The 24,229-nt window shown below is 37.5% G+C and overlaps 1 protein-coding gene and 1 pseudogene across 2 annotated transcripts in view; both read right to left on the reverse strand.

The window, feature by feature from the left end:
* Nucleotides 1-24,229, reverse strand: part of LOC129772832 (uncharacterized) — a 400,665-nt gene that overhangs the window by 319,220 nt on the left and 57,216 nt on the right. The gene's annotated exons all lie outside the window — the stretch shown is intronic.
* On the reverse strand, nucleotides 10,223-10,375 carry LOC129780854 (U4 spliceosomal RNA; annotated as a pseudogene).

Below are 24,229 nucleotides of genomic sequence, written 5' to 3' on the forward strand. Positions count from 1 at the left end.
TACCGTTAGGTGGAGAGTATTTGAGTATGATTGAATGTCTGTAAGTTATTTGATTTTATGCGCTGTCAAAGATCAGAAGTGCGTTGTCGATGGTGGCGGGGGAACAAATGGGAATGGTGTTTTCAACAGCGTAGGAGATATATGTGGAATGCGAAACCAAAAAGCTACTTGTATATTTTATCGTAATCGCCTTTAGTGTAGTCCTACATCTCTCCGGTTATGTCTCCGATATTACCCACCTTTCTTTTGTAACCATTCAATACTGTACATCTTCAATCACTACTCGCAAACTAACAGTTTACTGTGAAAAAAAAAATAGACAACACACGATCGATTTTATTTTTGACTAGCTGACCCGGCGAACTTCGTCCCGCCCTAAATTATTGTTTTGATATGAATTCTTTTTGTAATTTCTAAACTTTTTCTCATCATAACATTGTTCTACGGGCAGAATACAACAAATACAACAAAATGAAGACGGCTGGAAAAGGACCTTTCCTTCTTCGGATTTCACGATTAGCAATGTTATTCCGCCTGAAAATCCATTTCCACCTTCAAACAAAGATCAATTTCGTTAGCGCAAACATCGAATGGACCAACAACGGTTATCATGATGTAATTTTCGAACATATGGGAGATCAATTTTCCGAATTTTCCGAACTTCTTTCAGAGTTTTCCGATTTTTTTCGATTTTTCTCTCCATAATATTGATCTACGGGTAGAGATGAATACATCAGAATAAAGATGGCTCAAATCGGACGACTCCTTCTTCGAGTTTCGCGCTTGGCAACACATTTAGCTTTACATTTTTATTTATATAGATAGTTCAATATTCTACCAATGAAGCCTTCTTGTCAACCGGATATTTTATGGATGATTTTCCACAATCTTCGATAGAATCTCAATCGATTGCACACAAAAAGGAAATTGAAAACAAAACACTTTTGGTTGCACTCGCAATTTTCCACCATCAATTCGACCGAAAATGCGACGACTATAAAAACGGAAAGCATTTCCGCAATCGGATCTTTCCACAGAATGAACATATTGTGGAAAGTATGCCGCGATATGCACATCAAGATAAAGACATCTCGAACAATGTCGAACGTGACAAATAGGTAGGGAAATTGGACGAAGCGCTCAGTCACAAAATCTAACGCGAGAACTGAATTTAAAACCTAGCGAATACCAGCGCATATCGATGGTCCATTGAAGCATCGTCTGCGTCCCGGCAATCGGTGGTGGAAATGTGCATTTATAATCAAAAAGGAATTCAATTCGGTTGGCTATATCGCCACACATCCGACCGACTGAACAATGCTGCTAAATACGAAATTGATTTGTGGCAAACGTTGGCCCAAACGATTCGCTTTAGAGATCGTTCTTTTTTAACGGATCTTCGACGTAACGTAACAAAGCTACATCGTAAAATTGATTTCGTTAATAATACTGCTACCACTACCACTACTAAAGTATATAAGTTAGTATAATAGTATTGTTTCGTTCGTCAAAAAACAATCCTTGGAGTACTATTACTCTGAAGCACTCAAAGCTGCAATGATTTTTATATTTACAAATATGAATTTTTCTTACGTTTTGGTTTTCTACTTCAATGTTCAACAATAACTACTCCAATTGCAAATACTTCAACTCGGCTCTAACTTCTGTTCAATAAATTTTTCGCTCAACAATTATGCGCCTATAGCAATATCAATTCAAATTCTCATATTACAATATCTTTTATTTGATTTAAAACAAACATGTCAGCCTCCGGTCTGTACCAATTCATCTCTGTCAACAACAGTGCGAAAAATTATTCAAGATTACCTTAGCATGGGTTCCCTCTCATTGCTCGATTCCGGGGAATGAGAAAGCGGTCTCGCTAGCTAAGGTGGGCGCTTCAGAAGGCACACTTTTTCAAAGGCAAGTTGCCTATAATGAATTTTTTCACATTCCTCGTCAGGACACACTCGTTAGTTGGCAGCGCATGTGGAGTGAAGATGAGTTCGGTCGTTGGTTACACACGATTATCCCTAAGGTCTCGACGAGTGCATGGTTCAAGGGATTGAATGTAGGTCGTGATTTCATTCGCGTGATATCTCGGCTTATGTCCAATCACTACAACCTAAACGCGCATCTCTATCGCATTGGGCTCGCAGCAAACAATCTTTGTGATTGTGGCGATGACTACCACGACATCGAGCATGTTGTCTGGTCGTGTATCCGGTTCCATGCTGCTCGCTCTCAGCTCTCTAGAGCACTGAGAGCAAACGGCAGACAATCGGATATCCCCGTCCGGGATATCTTAGGTAGCCGGGATCCTGATCTTCTGCTTCATCTATACCTGTTTCTCAGAAACGCCGATGTCAACGTTTAATGATGTTTCCTTCGTTGTGTCCCCGTTTCATATCCCTCCTATCCGATCGATAAACTTTTACTTAGTCGCGGCAATACATACACACACTCTTTACAGATACACGGGCCAAAGGTTGTGCAGTCCACTGATCATTCAACAAGAGCCAAAGGTTGTATCGCTCATGACAACTCTACACGAGCTAATGATTGCGCCGGCTAGTGACCATTCTATCCTGGATTCCTCGAGTCGAGAAAGACGCACCACGCTAGATATGGGGTACAGACTAGGGAGCGTTGCTGATTAATGGTCAGCTGCATCCCAATAGGAAGTAGCCCGTGTCGGGCACACGTACAGAGCATCGAAGACTGCAACATACCAATTATGAGAACACTTGTAATACTAACCTCGAGCCAACCGCGAGTAATCGGTTACATATTACTAACATAGTTGTAAGACAAAAATTGTCAAAATATTGGACTCCCGGCCCCGTCAGGCTAACGCCACATGTGCCTTAATAAAAAATATATTTTTGGGAAAAAAAAAACAGTGCGCCTCCGCTGAGCTTGATTAGTTCTCTTGTCTACACTTAACGCTAAACGTAACAAGTATAATAAGTTATTACTCAATCACGGCAAGCTGTTAGAAAATCGAATAGCAACTTTGATAATTTTGCATGTCTTTGGAAGGCTACACCTTACCATCGAATTAACCCCTTCACGTATAACGTCGAACTACACTCGTTGTGATTAGACTGTGCCAGAACGTACAACATCGAACCTCACTCGTGGTGTATCGATGTGAAATCGATACATAGCTTCAAGCGTATGATGATGCGGGACTCCTTCCAACGTAAGCAAGATACACACATTCAGCAGAGTATCGGAACGTCTCGATGTGCTCGTGTTTGAGCCGGGCTGTTGGAAATTAAATCATACGGCAAGGGGTTAATTGAATTTTGCTTAGCTTTATTTAACAATAAATTCGTTTTTAAGCAAATATGTGCGGAAGGTGCTTTCAACTTCTATAACAAAACCTAACCAAATTTTAAAAATTATGTGAACTTTTCTACAGTATTGCTTTGTTAAAAGATCATGTAGGACAAAAACTATTCGATTGAACATTCTACAGAAAAAAATAAGTGAGAAAACAAGGTGTTCAAAAAAAATCGAACATTGGTCATAACGAACTTTTTTCTGTTGAACACATCTGATCCCTTAGGCCTAAATGGCTACTACTGTGTAATTTACAATTTATAGAAACATAAACATATGTACATGTACACGATTAAAACCCGGCTCTGTTGCAGCTAAAATGCTGCTGAGTCTAATAAATAAATAAATGAGTTAAAAAAAACACAGCTGATCACCGTAGTGCATTTAAGATTGTTTACTTCGGAAGACGGAATATTTTTTCATTAATTTTTAGATGATGACGAATATTTTTTCATCGATATATCCTTAGATAATGACGTTCAGTATAATTTCGAACATTGAAGAGATCATCGGGGCGTGAAACAACGATATTAATGAGATTGCTGGTGTGGATATTCTTCCGTCGGATCCGATGGGCCACCTCACTGATAAAGAAAACTTAGATGACGATTATATTTCACTACATGACAACCAACCAGCCCTCAATGCCATTGTTTTTTTTTAATAAAGTGTCCGAAGTTTGATATCTATTCGCTTCAAAGCATTTTATTCATTTGATTTCATGTATTTATATTTCATAACTTAAGACTTCTGCCTTTAACGTTACATTGATTAAATTGAAGTAGAAAAAGCATCACGTGATACAAAATTAGAAGCTAATCGAACTACCTAAACAAAAATAGTACATAACTACAAATTGTTTCAATTAAAATGCTCTATACATCCTCTCTTAAATGCTGCGAACGAATCTACATTAGATAGACTAGTGGGTAAGGAATTCCAGTGAGCTACACCTCGTACGGAAAATGAGTTCCCATACTTAGACGTATGATGCCTTGGCAAAATATATTTTATGAACCGATTACTTTGTGTGGCTTGTAATTTAACATACAGATAATTAGGTTTTTTCGTCTTCGAGATTCTATGTAAGAATAAACAACAGCGAAGCTTGCTAAAGTTTACTAAAGGGCATCCTATGAGGAAATGTTGCAGGTGTGAAACATGGGACATTCTATTAAGGTTAAACACATGTCGCACACAGGAATTTAGAGCAACCTTGAGCTTATTGAAAGTGACTACAGTTACATCATCAAGTATGAAATCACATGCTACAAAGTGGGGAAGAATGAGGCTTTTAAAAAGTTTCAATTTAGTATCAGTTCCTAAAAATGATGATGTCATATAAAGGGATCGTAAGCAAGCGTAAATTTTTCCACACTGTGTTAACACATACTTATCCCATCCAAGGTTCGATTGAATGCGAATACCGAGGCTGGTAGCATCATCGACAAATTCCACTGCACTGTTGTTTAAGAATAATGATAATGATGGTTTTCAAAAGCTGTGAAATGATCTGTTGGAAAAGAAAATTGTATTCGTTTTAGTTAAGTTCAAGGAAATCATATTATTAGCCGACCAATTTAAGATTCTACTCAGGTCTTCATTAACTTTTTGAGATATTTCAGTAATTGAGTTACTGGAACAATCAAAATAAAGTTGAACGTCGTCCGCAAAAAGATGAATATTACAATTCTTTATTATCTCAAGTAAGTCATCAATGTACAAGGAAAATAAAATTGGACCCAGAATAGAGCCTTGAGGAACCCCTGATAATACAGGAAGAAATTGGGATAAGATCCCATCGCAGAATACAGCCTGTGATCGTCCCTTCAAATAACATTTAATCAAATTTGAAACATGAACGGAAAACCCAAAATTTGATATAAGCTTTTGATATAAAATTTCATGAGACACTGAATCAAACGCTTTCGAAAAATCTAACAAAATCAGAATGACAGGACGAACCCTGTCGAGTACTAGTCCTATATCATCAACAATCTTAAGCATAGTTTCTTGGTACTATGCTTCCTGCGATAACCAGATTGAAACTGGTGCAACATGCTTTTTCTATTCAGATGTTCGCAAATATTTATTTTAACAATGTACTCAAATACTTTTGATAAAGCACAAAGGATGCTGATGGGTCGTAAATTTTCTATGGTGTTCAAATTAGATTTTTTCTTAATTGGTATAATTTTTGATTTCTTCCACGCATCCGGAAAAACGCTCGTTGTAACAATTGTATTAAATAAGTGTGTTACAGGATCGATCAAAAGAGGACAAATTGCTTTCATGAATTTCATTGGTAGCATGTCCAATCCGAGAGCGTTTGAACTTATGGAGTGCATGGCTTTAATTACATCAAATTGATGAATCTTGTCAAAGTAAAAAGCCTCATTGGTCCATCCGTATGATCTTGTGAAGTCATCAGTAGGACCATGATTCACAGAAAAATTAGCACAGAATTTATTATTGATTTCGTTAGCAATAAAATTACTCGATGGTTGAAATGTTGAACGACCAATTCCAAGAGTTTTTATTTTTTTCCACAAATCCTTAGGCGCTGCATTTGTATTAAGCCAATAAGCAGATTCGATTATTTTTTTTGTGTTTTCAATCAAATAGGTACCAAAGTAGATAGCCTTAAAGCATATTGAACTAATTTATTAAAAATATCAACCATTATTATACCTGTATTATACCTGTGCACAAAGTTTAGACCTGTTTTCTGCATCATGTGCCTTGAGCGTCCAAAATATGCTTTTAAGCTTTCTACTTTGGTATCTATTTGATTGAAAACATAAAAAAAAACTCATCGAATGAAATGCTTTTCAAATGAAGCGAATAAGAATCAAACTTCGGACACTAAATCAAATTTCGGACAGATTGAATTCAAATTTCGGACACTTTATTTATTAATTTTTTGGACGAAAATTACATTACACTTGATTTTATGTTATAGTCAACTGCGAAACACTTACCAAGCAATCACAGTAAACTGTTAACGATGATGAGAACTGATGAAACACGGGAGAAATTTAAATATTTATGAACGGGTATATTCCACGTGCTCACGCTAAGGAAACATCAAACACAAACGATAATGAGTAGTGTTGTAAGATTTCTGCCGATTATGTTATAGTTCAAATGTAGTTCTCATGTGAAATGATAGTGAAACCAAGATATTACTATAAAGAGGCAATTGTGATAGTTATATCATCAGTGCATAAAGCATTTCAAGATATTAGAACAAAGTGTCCGAAATATGGTTCAGAACGATAGATGAATTCAGATTTTTCCTTATACTTCCACGTTCGGCATTCATGAATGCTTTAATTTCACATTCCGAGTGAAGCTATAGCATTCGTGAATGCCGTATAACAGTTGCTAATCAAAGTGACTTTTTGTTCAAAGTGTACTTGTACTTACGAAAAAATGCAGGTTTTGGCCAATATTTGATTTTTCGAACAGTCATTTCCCGTAAAATGGAAGATTGTAAAGTAATAATTCTTAAACATTCAGATTTCTCTAGCCCCAATAATCAAATTTAAAAAAAAAACAATGGTTTTCGTAAAAAATATTCTTCATAGCCTATTGGCCGCTAATGGGTTAAACATTTTACTTATTATTTACCAATTTGAGTTGGAGTCGTTTTTTTACTTGCCATGTCGTTTTTGGTTTCCACGAGGAAGGCAAGATGTTACGTAGACTTTCCGTTGTATGAAATCAGGCCTTTATCCATACTATCCGTACACTGCGTCGAGCTTCCTGTTGCGAAGCAGGAGTAAGCCAATGCAACGAAGATACACATCCCGTTGGGGCTCATCTAGACACATAGCGGGTGGCATCGAACAGGTCTATATGTGTGCGTATCATACGCATTGGTCCAACAGGATGCTGCTTGGTAAAGGGGTTGCGGAATGTGTCTGCAGGAATAGCCATCGGCGAAATTACGCTACTAATGGAGCTGTATTGAACATACCGCATTTGATTACACGCACGAGTTCCTCCAGTTATGCATTATATTCGTAGCGGGACATAATTGCTTCCGCCAACTAACGTTTCAGGATTCCTGCAAGCATCAGATTGTTGAAATATTCTTCAAGTTCACCCCGAGCACGATTCAATGTGTTTGCTTTTTTACCCAAGATCGAGTTTCACTCGAATTTCAAACCCATTCAAACATTCCGTCCCGGGTAACGATAACGATAATGTTTCGAGTAAGGTCCACAAATTGATTTGTCCGAACGAGAACACAGTCATTTGATACCTTATTCCTCCGTGCGGCCTACCAAACGTCCTCTCACTTTCTAATGAATTCATTAAATCAACCAAAGTGAAACACAATTCCGGTCGGAAATTTGCCTCCAAGTAATTTTTCCCCGTTCTTCATTCAACATTCTGTTTTCTTTTTCATAGCCTTCGGTCAATCCATCCTGTCCGTTCCGTCGTGTAGAAAAGGAAAAGTAAAACACATTAGGGAAAAAAGGCCGGACAATAATTGGTGGAAAATCAAACCCAGCTGCTGGTGGAGCCTTTCTTTGTTTTTTCCAATGCTGAGTTTTTCGATACGGGATCATCGTCACGAATCGTTTCGAAGCTGTGGAAATATGTTCTACAAAACTGTTGAAAGTCTGTCGAACGCATCCAGCCTTGTGGGTGGAATGCTCATGAACTCTGTAATAAAACAACAAAGCCGGCTCATACCGCTGTGATTATAAGATTTTTTTTTGTCCAGATACAATTATGTACAGGGAGTATACATTAGATTAATGTAGAAATGATTTTTTTTACTATCGAGTGCTCAGGCTCGAATACCAACTCAATTATAAGATTACTGTAGAGTTAGTAGATAACTTTAACACTTTAACCACCGGTAGCGGTTCGAACATACTATGCCCTTTTCACCACCCATTCAGCCGCAGATCGTCCGAGACACTGGCTCGGTTTCGGCCTAGATTGACGCGTGGGAATATATGCGCTTTTCTTAAGCTCTGGTAAAAATTTACACTCCTTTTTATTCTAGGGTAACCAAATTTAATAAAATCTTTTACTTTAATCATATTAGTGTTAAACAATATTTATTTTATCTATTACAATCGTTTTCAGTTTATTATTTACATAAAACATACCGTAATCAATATAACAATATTTGTCGAAAACAGAAGTTGGATCTTGTGGGTTCGGAATTAGGTAGATCCTTATCTTGTCCTTCAGTTTTGCAGTCTTCTATCAATGAAAGTGCCGCTTTGTGCAGAAAATTTTTATATGTCATCTTCTGTCCATTCAGAGTTGTATATACTTTAAAGGAATTAAAACGTGGAATTGGAGTAATATATTTATTATAATATATTATTGAAATAGGCTTCTGTATGGGGCAATCTGATGTCCTGCTTCTATTTCTAGATTCCGCCATTTGTGCAGAATGTATTGTCGAGTATCATGTGTACGTTCCTTTTGCCATTATTCCATACTTGTAATAAAATATGGCCATTTCTAAAAAATTGATGTTGTCCTCTTGAAAGTTTGGCAGTTTGAAGTATTTGAGGAATGTGAGTTTATTTTCAAGACCGTCGATTGACAATATTCTAAATGGGATTTTACAAGACTTTATAATAAATATTGAACTCGGAAAAAATGGGACACATAAAAATGATTACCAAAAATTCAGTTTAAATCGGATACTTCTCAAATTTTCAGGGATGAAATAACTATATATTAGCTATGTTTTGGCATAATTTTCTAATTGATTTTTCTCCCCCAAGCTGAATACATTTCTCTTGACACTGCTCCTAAGATCTTGGGCGAGGCTTTGCCCATCTTCCTTGCACAATTTCTCACAGTTTTTCTTCAATGCTTCATCGGTTTTGAATGTTTTTCCGCTTTTCTTCAGCTTCTTCTTCATTATCGCCCAAAACTTTTCGATCGTACGAAGTTCTGGTGAATATAGTAGTTTGAAGTGAAAGTAAGTTGTGAATATCTGTATTATATTGAGGGGAAAAAATAACAATATTCTAAACATACATTTTTATCTAGTTATAAAACTTAACCCAAAAATGCCGAGACGCCCAAAAATATCTAGAGTTCTAAAGGACGTTACAGATTCAAAAGAAGACTATTCTGATATCGATCAAGATGTTTATAAAATTAAATTATGAAATTTTACCAGTATCCGAAATATAGATGGTCAATCATAAGAAAAAAGGTTTGTTTCCTCAGGGAGCATTAGTAAAGAGATACAATTTACGTAGACCAAGTAGAATGTTGATACTTTCGTCATCTTCGAATGAGAATGACCGTCAACATAGCTACAATTTCTGCTGATGGAATGCACTCCAGTAAGGATATAAATAAACATTATTTTCAAAGCAATAATTGGAGGAAAAATCGAGATAACTATTTTTATTGGCACCCGAACCCATACTTTTCGTCGTACTCCGAAAAAAAAAGTCCTAGAATGCCGATTTTTTACAAAAAGTTTTTTTTCGAGATGACACTAGATCTCGACGTTTCATGCAATTTTAAGACATTTGGCATCAAATTTACTTTTCGAAAGCCCCGATTTCCTTAGCTCCCCACTTAGGTGATTTTTCGATTTTCAAAAATCTCTAACTTTGACCGCTTTGCGCCACTCTCCCCTAAGTCCGATTGAGCTGAAATTCAGCGTAGGGTGTTTTTTCGAGGTGGTGAACTCAACTTAAACTTTTTTATAAACCAAGTAATAAATTCAATATTTCGAATTGAATTCAGAGAAAATCTGTAAATTTTGCATTTTTGTTTAAAATCTGTAATTCTGTATCTGAAATTTCTGTATATGGTGCAACCCTGCTCACAACTGTTTATTGATTGAAAAATATTTCGAAACTGTTCAGTCATAGTGAACCAAGTCCTAAAAAGTGCTTTATTGGTTCAGTCAGAGTGGACTATGCACGAATAGGAGGCCCAATAACTGCCTTCAACTAGCAATAATCGCACCTCGCACCTCGGTAAAACCTCATTGGTTACGATATCGCCACTGCGCAAAGCTAAGTTGATTTAATGAATTCATTAGAAAGTGAGAGGACGTTTGGTAGGCCGCACGGAGGAATAAAGACACAAGAATAACTACCTTATTTGGTATGATACTTAATGTTTTTTTACAATTAGCATACGTTAAAATATTGCCAGAGAGTAGGTAACACTTCTGGCAACAATATTGAACGAAAAAAATTAATGCTTCGATAATTGCAGAGCACTAAACTTCAAGTTAGTTTTTCTCGAAATCATAAAAATGTCCCATGGTCCGGTCTGACTTAACACCGACCATCTATGTTGGAGATCTTACGTTAGAACATAAGAAAAATAGTGAACCATATTTGAATTGTATAACTCAGAATCCCACTACATATTGTGAACCAAACAATTTATAGCTAGCTTGAAATTAGTATGCTAATTCGTATCAACCGCATTTCCGTTTTCTATCTTTCTCCCACCCGATAGTTGCGCGGGAAACCGACGACGATCGAGGTCGATTACACGATAGGATAGAATTGTTCAGTTCTGATCGAAACGTTATCGAATAAATTTGTACATTTCGAAAGTGAGGTTTTATTAAAACATAATTGGACTTCGACGCTTTGACGCTCAGTATTAGATCCCGAAAAGGACTGCGTCCATCATAGCATCGGATTCCACCGTATTATCGTCCGTGTCCGCCAGCAGTCGCCCAGGTTCGCCGTAACAATCTATATTACGTTTTTCACCTGACATTTAACTTTTAATATGTGAAACATGTCAGTTACGTTAATGAACTCGTTTCGTTTCATTCGTTCTTTTTTATTGATCACATACGATTTAGTGTGTTTGAGCGTTAAAACACACTTTTCATGCATTTGTTGTTTTTTATTGAACAACCAACAAATTCACTAGAAATAATTTATATGGCAAAACAACGTTTGTCGGGTCAGCTAGTAATTTTATATACTGCAATAGATTATTACATAGTTTCCAAATCGATTGATGTAAAAATCTCGTAAATCCTCAAGATAAGGTTGAGTATTAAGAGCTGAAAATTGCACAATTCCTCGTGGCACGACCTCTTCGTGATTCGATTTTCCATTTTTCAATTTGTACCGAAATACGCAAATTTTTTTTTTTTTGGTTAAATTTGCTTGTATGAGTTATCAATGTGCATTAAAAGGAAGAAAAAATTGTAAGGGGTTGTATCTAGGATAAGACCGTATATTTTCGACGTAGAACTACGCAATTATGTTATGAAATCCCCTTGTTTACCACTTCGAATATTATTTTAGAATGCATCGGACTTTTTTTGTAATAGATTATGTTCTTCGTTACAAATAAATTTGATGAACGTCCTTCTACGTTTGATATGATGCCTAGGACTACCAAAATATGTGAATGGAAGAATTGTCAAACGATCAGTGTATTTTACATTTCCCTCTGAAATTATTGCACATTTTATGATTACGTAGTTCTCGAACGCCGAAGGTTCATTCACCTCTAGTATCTTAAATGACGATTTTCCCAGGCTTCTCAGTTCAAAAGTACGTTTTAGGGTGCGTTTAGACTAGTGATATATTCGTGTGAAGAAATATGATGAGATTTATAGAAATCGCATCAACCGACTAGCGCCACCACTAGCGCGAACTTATATAATGAATATATTTATATTTTCGGTGAATTTATTCACCTGAAGTAGAATTGCATCCAACTTCAGTGATTTCTCACCAGTGAGAAATTCGCCAGCGTTTACATAAGCCTGAATTTATTCTATACATTCTATTCCGCTAAGAAGTGTATCATATGTATTCTCACACGTTCACATCTATTTTCAGGTGAATAAATCCATCTATAGCTATAGATTTCCCTAATATAAACCCGCCATTAGGGAAACATATTCCGGTCTGCACAACGACAAGCGAGTACAAAAGTACTCAACACCTAAAAATACCCCCGACTTGCATGTATTTTCCAAGCGGATTCCCCCAGGCACATTGATTTTGAAGTCTGGGTTAGGAAAACACAGCTCGGTGCGAACAAAAATACCTCCTACTTGCATGTATATTTGCAGAGCGGATTTCCACAGGTAAATCAATTAAGAAGTCTGTGTTGGGGAAACCGTAATGCGGGCCAATCAAAACTTGGCAGTTAGGGCGTTGAGATAACGCTTGACATTTTACAGTTATACAATTGTTCATCTCATGAAAAATAATATTTTATTAATTGTGATAGACGCGTACAAATATATCCTATCAATTGATGCAAGCATATTTCCGATCTGTTAAGAAATATTCGAATCATAAACATTCGAAATACGAGTAGGGTTAGAACACAAATCGGCAGAACACATGTATGGGAAAAAAGGAAGTTCTTCCAGTTTTCAAGAATTTAAACCGTTTAAAGATTATCGAATTGTAATGTAAAGCATATCAAACAAATCTTAGAGAATTCGATTCGATTGGTATGCAAATTATGAGAATTCGTTCACAGTGGAAATAGCTATTACGGTAATTTTATTTCATAAAAACGTGACCTTCATCTTCTTGGATGGCTCTAACGTTCCAGAACAGGAATCGAACCCGAACCCCCGGCATGATAGTGTGGGACGCTAACCACTCGGCCACGGGAGCAAGTTACGTTAGGGTCACCATGAAAAAAATTGTTTTTTTTGCTCTTACGTTTATATTTCAAATTCTACATACAAACTGCCTTCGAAAGACTTTTAGAACATACTGACACAAACATTTTTCGGGCCGGAATTCAATATCTCAACTTTACTCAAAGCTCGTGATTCCTAATATATATATATATATATATATATATATATTACAGTTATACAATTGTTCATCTCATGAAAAATAATATTTTATTAATTGTGATAGACGCGTACAAATATATCCTATCAATTGATGCAAGCATCTTTCCGATCTGTTAAGAAATATTCGAATCATAAACATTCGAAATACGAGTAGGGTTAGAACACAAATCGGCAGAACACATGTATGGGAAAAAAGGAAGTTCTTCCAGTTTTCAAGAATTTAAACCGTTTAAAGATTATCGAATTATAATGTAAAGCATATCAAACAAATCTTAGAGAATTCGATTCGATTGGTATGCAAATCATGAGAATTCGTTCACAGTGGAAATAGCTATTACGGTAATTTTATTTCATAAAAACGTGACCTTCATCTTCTTGGATGGCTCTGACGTTCCAGAACAGGAATCGAACCCGAACCCCCGGCATGATAGTGTGGGACGCTAACCACTCGGCCACGGGAGCAAGTTACGTTAGGGTCACCATGAAAAAAAATGTTTTTTTTTGCTCTTACGTTTATATTTCAAATTCTACATACAAACTGCCTTCGAAAGACTTTTAGAACATACTGACACAAACATTTTTCGGGCCGGAATTCAATATCTCAACTTTACTCAAAGCTATTCCCATATATATATATATATATATATATATATATATATATATATATATATATATATATATATATATATATATATATATATATATATATATATATATATATATATATATATATATATATATATATATATATATATATATATATATATATATATATATATATATATATATATATATATATATATATATATATTCCCAAAAAAATGCTCTTTTCATTTGTTTGTCATTCTTTCTGGGGCAAACGTAAAAAAAAAATATTGGCGGCATTTGAAAGAGCATATTTCACTCTACATGATGTGTGATTTCCAAAACTATGTTATTTTTTGTGTTTGAGTAAATTAAAATTGAAATCATAAGTTTTTGGATGAAAACCCATCAATAACTTTGAGTAGGATTAAGATATAGACAAGTTCTGCATCGCAAAATGTTGGTATCGATAAGCTCTAAAAGTCGTACGAAGATAGTTTTGATGTACAATTTGAAATATAAAAGTCAAAGCAGAAAAAACACGTTTTTTCATGGTCACCCTAATGCAACTTAGAAAAATCGTTAAATCGATTATTTTAAAAGATAGAAAAAAGCTTTGTTCTACAAAGTTGTTTACAATAATTGGGGCTACAACATTGTTGAACTATGTTTATCTCTATCTATAAAGATAGGAAAGTTATAGTTTTAATTTCATCGACAAATTTGGTCGCCCTATTTTTGATAACATAAAAATGAGCGCTCTACCATATGTAACAATTTTGTCTAAGACAGTTTTTGTCTAAACAATAAATATCTCCCACAAAGTAGTTTTTAGCGCCTTCAATCCGAGTTGCATTGGGGTAACTATGAAAAAACGGTTTTTTTTTACTCTAACTTTTATATTTAAAATTCTACATAAAAATGGTCTTCGTACGACTTTTAGAGCTTATCGATAACAACATTTTGCGATGCAGAACTTGTCAATATCTTAACCGCGCTCAAAGTTATTGATGGGTTTTCATCCAAAAACTCATGATTTGAATGTTAATTTACTCGAAAACAAAAAATAACATAGTTTTGAAAATTACATATTATATACAGGGAATCTGTTCTTTCAAATTCCGTCAACAAACATTTTTTATGTTTGCCCCAGAAATAATGACAAACAAATGAAAAGAGCTGGGGGTCTCGTAGCCACTTGGTTACGCGTTCGCTTACTAAGCGATCGATTGTGAGTTCAAACTCAGGGCCCTCAAGGCCCTCAGCGATGGAGATCGATCCACGGTCGAAATAAGATCGATTCATCCATAAAACTGCTCTGCTCTGCAAGAAACATCGGGCTGCTGTTCTATAAATAACCCAACAATGATCAATATCAACTGTCTCCGCTGTCCGATCTGCTGAGCAATGGAAGAACAGATAGAATACCCTTACGCCTAAATGGCTACTACAGTGTAATTTACCATAATGTAATGGAACAGAAAACCTAACGCCTAAATGGCTACTACTACTAATGTGTAATTTACAACTTATAGGAATATTAACATATGTACATGTACACGATAAAAAAAACCGGCTCTGTTACAGATAAAATGCTAATGAGCCTAATAAATAATTAAATGGGATAAAAAAAATATATATGAAAAGAGCATGTTTTTTGGAAAGAAATGTCAATAACTTTGAGTTAAGTTGAGAAATTGACAAGTTCTACATCGAAAAATGTTTGTATTAGTAAGCTCTTAATGTCTTTCGAAGACAGTTTGCATGTAAAATTTTAAATATAAAAGGTAGAGCAAAAAAACAGTTTTTTTTTCATGGTGACTCTAACGTAACTTAGAGAAAAAGGCGCTGTATCGGTTATTTCAAGAGATAGGGAAATACCTTGTTCTACAAAGATGTCTCAAATAATTGGAGCTACAACAATGTCGAACTATGTTTACCTCTATCTATAAAGATAAGAAAGTTGGATTTTTTATTTCTCCGCCGGCGGAATTGCTGTGGATTCATTTATCCGCATTTGAACCGAGTACTTCCGAGAATGACATCGTTAAACTAACTAAAGATTGTTTGAACTTGAGCGCCGATGTAGAACCAAAAGTGATCAGGTTGGTCCCTAAAGACAAAGATCCTGCCACCTTAAGTTTTGTTACCTTCAAAGTCGGTGTGAACAAATCTATTAGAAACGCTGCTTTGTCGAAAGATACTTGGCCGGAAAACGTGTCCTTTCGCGAATTCATAAGCTACCCGCAAAAAAAACGAGTCATTAGGATTCCTACGGATCAAACTCCTTCCGGAGGTGGGGGCCAATAGCGCCAAAACCAGTTACTTCGTGCATCAGTTATCGTCCCAGAACGCAATGCCTGTAGCACTAAGGAAGCCCCTAGTCCTCCCGACCCAGTCGCGCCTGCAGCTCGTACATGCCTTCTTAGACGTTCTGGTCCTGTGGTCGAGGAAGGTGTCGGGGTCTTTCGAGTCTCTCATACAGGCAAGTACGTTCATTCTGATAGTTTTCCATCGCCTGATAGTTCTTCGACTTTCAGTGTTCCTCAGCAAAACTGCAGCATTTATCCTGAAATTGAACTCTCTTGATGTACTACCAGAACGTCCGCGTGCTTAGGACAAAGATAGATGACTTGTTTCTGACCGCAGTTGATTCCAACTATGACGTTATAGTTCTCACCGAAACCTGGCTTGATGAACGAATTAATTCCTTACAGTTGTTTGGGAGTATGTATACAGTATTTCGCAACGACCGTAATCATCTGAACAGTTCTAAATCGCGCGGAGGTGGCGTCTTGATAGCAGTTTCAAAACGTCTTAGTTGCTGTCGCGATCCTACTCCTGTCTGTACATCTCTCGAGCAGTTGTGGGTGAAAATTACGACTCCACATAGATCATTAAGTGTTGGTGTGATGTATCTTCCTCCAGACCGGAAATCAGATTCTAACAGTATCAACAATCACATCAGTTCGATTGGTGATGTACTATCTCGACTAGAACAGAATGACTTAGCTCTGGTACTTGGTGATTACAATCAATCTGGGCTGATTTGGAACGTTTCTGCTAATGATCATCCTACCATTGATGTTATTCGGTCGAACATCCCAGCTTCCTGCTGTACACTCTTGGATGGTTTCAGCCTGCATAATTTAATGCAAATCAACAAAGTTACTAATATTAACTCACGGATCCTCGATTTTGTGCTGGTGAATGAAGCGGCAGTCACGGAATGTTCTGTTATATAAGCTCTCGAACCCTTAATCGGTCTTGACAACTACCATCCTGCTTTGGAAATTCATATTAATCTGTCGATACCCGTCCGCTTCGACAATACCACTGAAGTGCGCGAGCTCGACTTCCGAAGAACCGACTTTGTTGCATTAAGGCTTTCACTCGCCCAGGCAGATTGGCAGTTCCTGGATACCTGTCCATCGATAGATGAAGCCGTTAACTACTTTGAGGAAGTCGTGAGCCGAGTAATTTCTGACTGTGTACCGTTGAGCAGACCTGCTCCGAAGCCTGCCTGGTCCAATGCTCGACTACGTCATTTGAAGCGATTGAGATCAAGAGCGCTTCGCAAGTATTGTAACACCCGTAATTCTATTGCCAAATATTTGCTGTCAGTAGCCAGCAAGGAATACCGAACGTACAATCGTTTCCTTTACAAAAGGTATACACGGCGCATTCAGGACAATCTACGGCGCAATCCAAGATAGTTCTGGTCGTTTGTGAAAACAAAACGGAAGGAGGATGGGTTACCATTGGAAATTCACCTGGGCAACAGAATTGCCTGCTCCTGGCTGAGCACTTCAGAAGTGTTTTTAACGATCGCTTCGCTTCATTGATCCAGATTGGAGATGCGATAAGAGATACTCCCAGAGACATTTTTGATTTTGATATCGCTACGATTTCATCAGCCTGTGTTGAATCTACTATAAAAAAACTGAAATTCTCCAACACTGCTGGTCCCGACGGAATTCCTTCCTGCGTACTGAAGAATTGCTCTTCTGAATTTATAATACTGCTGTCGAAACTGTTCAATATCTCGATACATCAGGGTGTGTTTCCAACACGTTGGAAATATTCATTTATGTTCCCGGTTTACAAGAAAGGAGACAAGCAGAACGTCGTAAACTATCGAGGAATCACATCGCTTAACGCCTGTTCTAAGATATTCGAAATCATAATCAACGACGCATTGTTTTCTTGCTGCAAAAATTATATTACTGCTGATCAACACGGTTTCCTACCCTAAGAGGTCCGTTTCAACGAATCTTGTTCCTTTCGTTTCGCTTTGCCTCAGGAATATGGAAGTTGGAGCGCAGGTGGATGTTGTGTACACCGACCTCAAGGCTGCTTTTGATAGGGTTGATCATAACATGCTGCTTGCCAAACTTGAGAAGCTTGGAGTATCTCCAAGGCTCACTCGTTGGTTCAGGTCATATCTTACGAACCGAAAACTGTGTGTGAAAATTGGTACGGATCTCTCGGAAAAGTTCACCAATAGCTCAGGAGTACCTCAAGGCAGCAACCTCGGACCGATGCTGTTTTCTATATTTTTGAACGAGATTGGGTTGATCCTCCCAATAGGTAGTCGATTGTTCTATGCGGATGACGTCAAAATTTTTATGACAGTTCGGGAAACGGCTGACTGCTTGCGACTGCAGCACCTGCTAAACACTTTCGATGAGTGGTGCTTAAGAAACTTCCTTTCACTAAATGTTCAAAAATGCAACGTCATTACATTTCATCGAAAACTCAAGCCAACAACGTTTACATACATGATCGATCATCATCCTTTGCTACGTGTAGACTCAGCTTTAAACTTCAAGCCGCACTACTCGGACATAATATCCAAGGCCAATAAGCTTCTCGGATTCATCTTTAAAATTTCGGATCAATTTCGCGATCCCACTTGCCTGAAAGCATTATTCTGTACGCTTGTTCGATCGGTTCTGGAATTCGGCGTGGTGGTTTGGTGTCCCTATCAAACATTGTGGGTGGAAAGAATCGAATCAATTCAAGGAAAATTCGTCCGTTATGCTCTACGTACTCTTCCATGGAATGATCCAATTATCCTCCCACCCTACGAGGCTCGCTGCCAATTACTGGGACTCGATACACTCCAGAATAGAAGGAAGGTAAGCCAGGCATTGTTTGCAGCCAAAGTGCTTTTGGGAGAAATTGATAGTCCTGGTATTCTTGCGGAGATAAACATCTATGCACCTGAGAGAGCCCTTCGCACAAGAAGCTTCCTTCATCTTGGACCACGTTTGGCGAACTACAGCTTACACGGCCCTATTCGCTTTATGTCAGCACGATTCAATGTATTTTATGAATTCTTCGACTTCAACCAATTTGCCGAAGCTTTCCGTTGCCGGATTCAACATGGACCACTGAATCAATAATGAATACTGGACGAAGACGCTTCCAACGATGATTGCTAATTGATTATGTTTATATTAATGTTTATATTTTGACCATGATATGTTTTTATGTGCTCCTTTCAATGTATGATGTAAAGATGTGGGGTTTTTACGCCATTTTGGCTTTTCCCCGCCAATTTTTCAATATGACAATATATAGTCAGATGAAATAAATAAATAAACAAATAAATATCGTAGGATCACGAATAATATTTTTTTGGGATTTCGTTTGATTATATATTATTCAAAGTGTCCGTAAAAAATGCGGATTCCTCAGTCGAGAAACAGACAGATTCACTGTCAAAATCACAATTCGCAATTTATTTGCCATCACCATCCTTCACTGTTTGGGCGGCAAATGCGCTCTGCTGATAATGGTTGAAAAATTACGTGCATATAAGTGCTAACGATGCGAATGCGCTGCGGGGGATGCTGCGAATGGATTACACTCAGTGTCACAATGTGTCAAAGACGAGCATCTAATTTTCACCGCAAATCACCCAAGATAAAATTATGCGATTAATCTTGAATTATCGCTCGTGTCCTCCTCGCGTGACTTCTCACACCAATCCGTTGCACATTCCGCCAGACACAAGCGGTGATTTATCTCCTTTTAATCGCGCTTCCTCCAGGAGCTGCAGCTTACTGCAAGCAGCGGTGCCATGGAAGTGGCTTCGCCCACGCCCTTCGAATCATAATGCATCTGCAATTTAACACTTCATTCCTAAAATGCAAATAACGATGATTGGGGGGCGGGTGAAAGTGAGAACCGGATTTGGCATGAGTTATGGGTCGTATTTTTCTCTGCAGCTAAACCGTCGTGATGTCGCTGTAATCGTTTCCTTGGTGGACTTTATGGTGACACGTTTCGCAGGGAGAAAAAAAATAGATGATCATTCGTCGTGGGATGTGAAGGCGTTAAACAAAAGAATCGGGAGGCAAAATTATTAGTCTTTCTAGTGAAAAATGGTGATGAATATGTGGGAATATATAACGGGACAAAAAGTGTGTGCTCTTAGGATGTCTCTGTCTCTAGTTGCTGTGGTATTCTCTGATGTCTACATACGCTGTGTATTCACAATTTACATATTGTAGATGTCGCTTACACGAAAGAAAAAAGTGAACCTGTTCTCAACGCACCGGGTCTCTGCTGCTACCTGCTCGAGCATAGCGTGACAATCATATGCAAAGTCCCTAATGCCGATGCGTACAGAAATTTAAGTGTGTTCCAGGAGGAGAATATTAAAAAGGAAATAGAATCAAGGGTTTACTTTCCCTCGATGAAGCTTCATCCTTTTTAGCAGAACCTTGAACGATATTTCAATTAGGGAAGCAACGGTTTAATTCAAGGATTCATGTCGAATCGTGGATTTGTTTCGAGTTCAACACACTGGTGAACCATGGTGCCTTCACGCTCGAAGAATGTCATGCTCTAGCCACGCCACACGGTTTATCTTACGTGAGTGACGAACGTTTTGCTCGTTCACCGCCACTTGGGTGAAAATTAACAAAACTCCACAACTCATCCAATTTATCGTTTCGTTACAAATTCGACTCAGTCGTCGTTGGATTGTTCTGCTACTGCCTGCTTATTAGTTAATTAGCTGTGAACGTTCGCCACACGTTTTGCCGCTTTCAGTGAAAAGGATGTTCTCGATTCCCGCGTCGCGGATGGCTGAAAATATTCGGCACGTGGGTTGTGCACGAGTTCGTGCTCCTGCTGCTGCTGCTTATCAAGCCAAACAAAGTGTGGATTTCCATTTTTCGACCGTTTATACTGAGCAAATACAACTTGAGTAGTCACGGAACCAAACGAATAAACAAATGAAGAAAAAAAAACAACCGATACTGACGAGGCATAAAAATGATTAGCATCACGGACGAAACGAGAAGATGAAACCCGACCGGTGCGAAGGAGCGGAGGCTAGGCAATAATAAGATGGTATCGTCGTGTCTACAAGATAAGCCTTAATTATGATGGAGCGATTAATCAGGCGTGTCATTGGTTTGGACGGTTATAACGAGTACCTTCGATAATTAGCGATAATGGTTGTTTTTCTCGTGTTGCCGCAGCGTGCGGCCTAACAAAAAGCTGACGACTTGTATTTGAATAATTGGATCATTAGTGTTTTTGCCATTGATCGTGACGAGCGGTACCAAGTTTGTTATCGGGCGCAAAATCCCATAAATTAGTTTGTAATGGAAATTGAGTGATTCTTAATAGACAGCCAGCGTTGCTTTGCAGACGCCGGACTCTGTTTCCAAGTTGCAACGGAAGTAACGCTCCGATGGTCTCAATCCATTGGTCATCATATGAACAATTCCAATCCAAATAACATTGCAGGTTGGATTCGTTTGATCCTACGACAGACACCACTCCATCATTTGCAAGTTGTCTTAGGCTGCAATTTTGTGTAAGTCAATTGTCGATGTCGCTTACATAGAAGTTGTACAAAAGGGGGCTTAAACATGAGCCCTGAGGGAGACCCATATAGGAGACCCGACTTACTGTCGAATCCCCGTGAGAAAAATTAAAATGTTTCTCACAAAGTAAGTTATATAACATATTATTCAATAGAGGCGGCAGACCCCGAGAGTGTAATTTGTCTGACAAAACCTCTATTGAAACTGAATCAAAGGCCCCCTTTATGTCCAAGAATACTGAAGCCATTTGTTTTTTTTTCTGCGTAAGCCATTTGAATTTCTGAAGAAAGCAACGCAAGACAATCATTCGTCCCCTTGCCCCTGCGGAATCCATATTGTGTATCTGAGAGTAAGCCATTCGTTCCAACCCAACGATCAATGCGAAACAAGATCATTTTCTCCATCAATTTCCGTATACAAGACAGCATTGCTATTGGGCGGTACGAATTGAATTCGGACGCGGACTTTTCGAGTTTTTGACTAGCTATAACTCGTACTTGTCTCCAATCATATGGAACAATATTATGCTCAGGAAACCGATTGAATAAATTCAACAATCGATGTTTCACAACATCAGGAAGGTTTTTCAACAAGTTGAACTTAATTCTATCCGATCCCGGAGCAGAATTGTTGCAAGAAAGGAGAGCAAGAGAGAATTCTACCATCGAAAACTCGGAATTAAGATCGCACCTATCTTGTGGTATATCTCGAACTATTTTTTGCACAGGAGCGGAATTAGGACAAACCTTCCGTGCAAAATTTCCATATTTTTTTTCATTGACGTTTCTCGTGACAAACCTCCCACGAAATTTCGCCAATAAGCACGGTTTTTCCCTTTGATCAAATTTTTGAACTGATTCTCATGGGCTAAATACGCTTGAAAATTTTCAGGGGTTCCACGTTTCCGAAAAGCTTTAAATGCATTCGATTTTTCTACTTAAAACTTGGAACATTGGCTATCCCACTATAGATTGAGAGGCCTTCGGCGAGTGGTGGAACCTGGGATGGGTTTCGTTTGAGCGCGAACCGCGCTGTCATAGATCAAACGAGAAAGGAAGTTATACTCCTCCAATGGAGGTAAGCCATCTCTGGAATTGATGGCTAGAGCAATCGCGTCCGCATATTTTTTCCAGTCAATGTGTCTTGTGAGGTCATATGTCATGTTTATAGATTCAGAAGAATTCGAACCAATGATGATGGAAATTTTGATTGGTAAGTGGTCACTACCGTTGGGGTCCCTGATTACATTCCACTTGCAATCTAACGATAGTGAATTCAAGCAAAGCGAGAGGTCAAGAGAAGAAAATTTGAAAAAAAAAAGAAAATAAAAAAAAAGGTAAATTGCACTTATTTTACTGTTGCAGTATCGTGTTTTTGTGTGGAATGTCACCTTTACAACGAGCCTCAACTTGAAATTGTTGGATCGATATTACGCGAGATATTGATCACTAAAGTCAGCTCCCGAGAAAATAATGGATAACTTTTTTTTTATGGTAGCGGTTATGTTAAAAATGACTTGAAAACGATGAAACGATTTATTTAATTTTAATAAATAAGAGCCTACGATCCTACGTCAACTATACAGTAGTGTCTCGGACACAACCCTCCTGTGACTTTTTTTGCAAACCTCCAAATCAAACGTCCTCAGGAACATCAAATTTATGACATAGGGGAAGTGCGGGTAATACGGACAGTGGGAATAATATGGACAGGTGGTTCATTTGTATAGTTACATTTTGAATTTCTGATTTCTATTAATGAGAACATAGTCTACATATTTTTCTGTAATATTTAAACCACCCTATTGGAATGAATACCGATCAAAAACAGTTTTTGCCACACGTACAGATTTATCTGGAAAGGTACAGGTACGGTACAGATTGCAGATTTCCGTCAAAAAGTACAAATTGGTACAGATTTTTTTCGCGTGTGAAATATCTCTCGGAAATTTTATTGAATGATAATACGTAACCTGAATTTAGAAAAACTATACAGGTCGGACTCGATTATCCGGAGTATTGATTTTTTTTTCACTCCGGATGATCGAATCCTCCGGATAATCGAGTCAAAACATTTTTTTTTCTTTATTTGTTTTTTTCTGCATGTATTTTTCGTTTTTTGAAAATAAAAGAGGAATTTGATTTTTGATTCATCCCCTTAAAGTCAGAAAACACCTTTCTCACATGAAAAAAATAATTTATCCAGATTCTCTCAGGAAGTAATAGACGATCATATTTGATGAAAAAAATCCTCCTACGCATATGATCGAATTTCAACAATGACAGAGTTACAGAACTTTTTTTTTGTTTCGGACTCTATTGCTTCAAACTGGTTCTACATTAAAAAGTCCACTACAGAAGACGATTCTGATACTTTCATTTGAAAGATGAGAAAATTTAGTACAAGATATAGTAGGGGAACAACTAAATTAGTGAATTTTAATAACATTTTGGAAGTAAAACACTTAAAAGTAAATGATTTTTAATGTGTTATTATTTATTTATATCCTAAAAATTTATATTAAACTAGATTGTTTCTATCAGTAAAACTGAAGTTCTTTAATCGCTCCACAATTTGTTCTTTGACGCACAACTTCTATCTTTGCTAATTTGGCAATATCGATATAAAC

Source organism: Toxorhynchites rutilus, chromosome 3, assembly GCF_029784135.1.
Source record: "Toxorhynchites rutilus septentrionalis strain SRP chromosome 3, ASM2978413v1, whole genome shotgun sequence".
Lineage (NCBI taxonomy): Eukaryota > Metazoa > Arthropoda > Insecta > Diptera > Culicidae > Toxorhynchites > Toxorhynchites rutilus.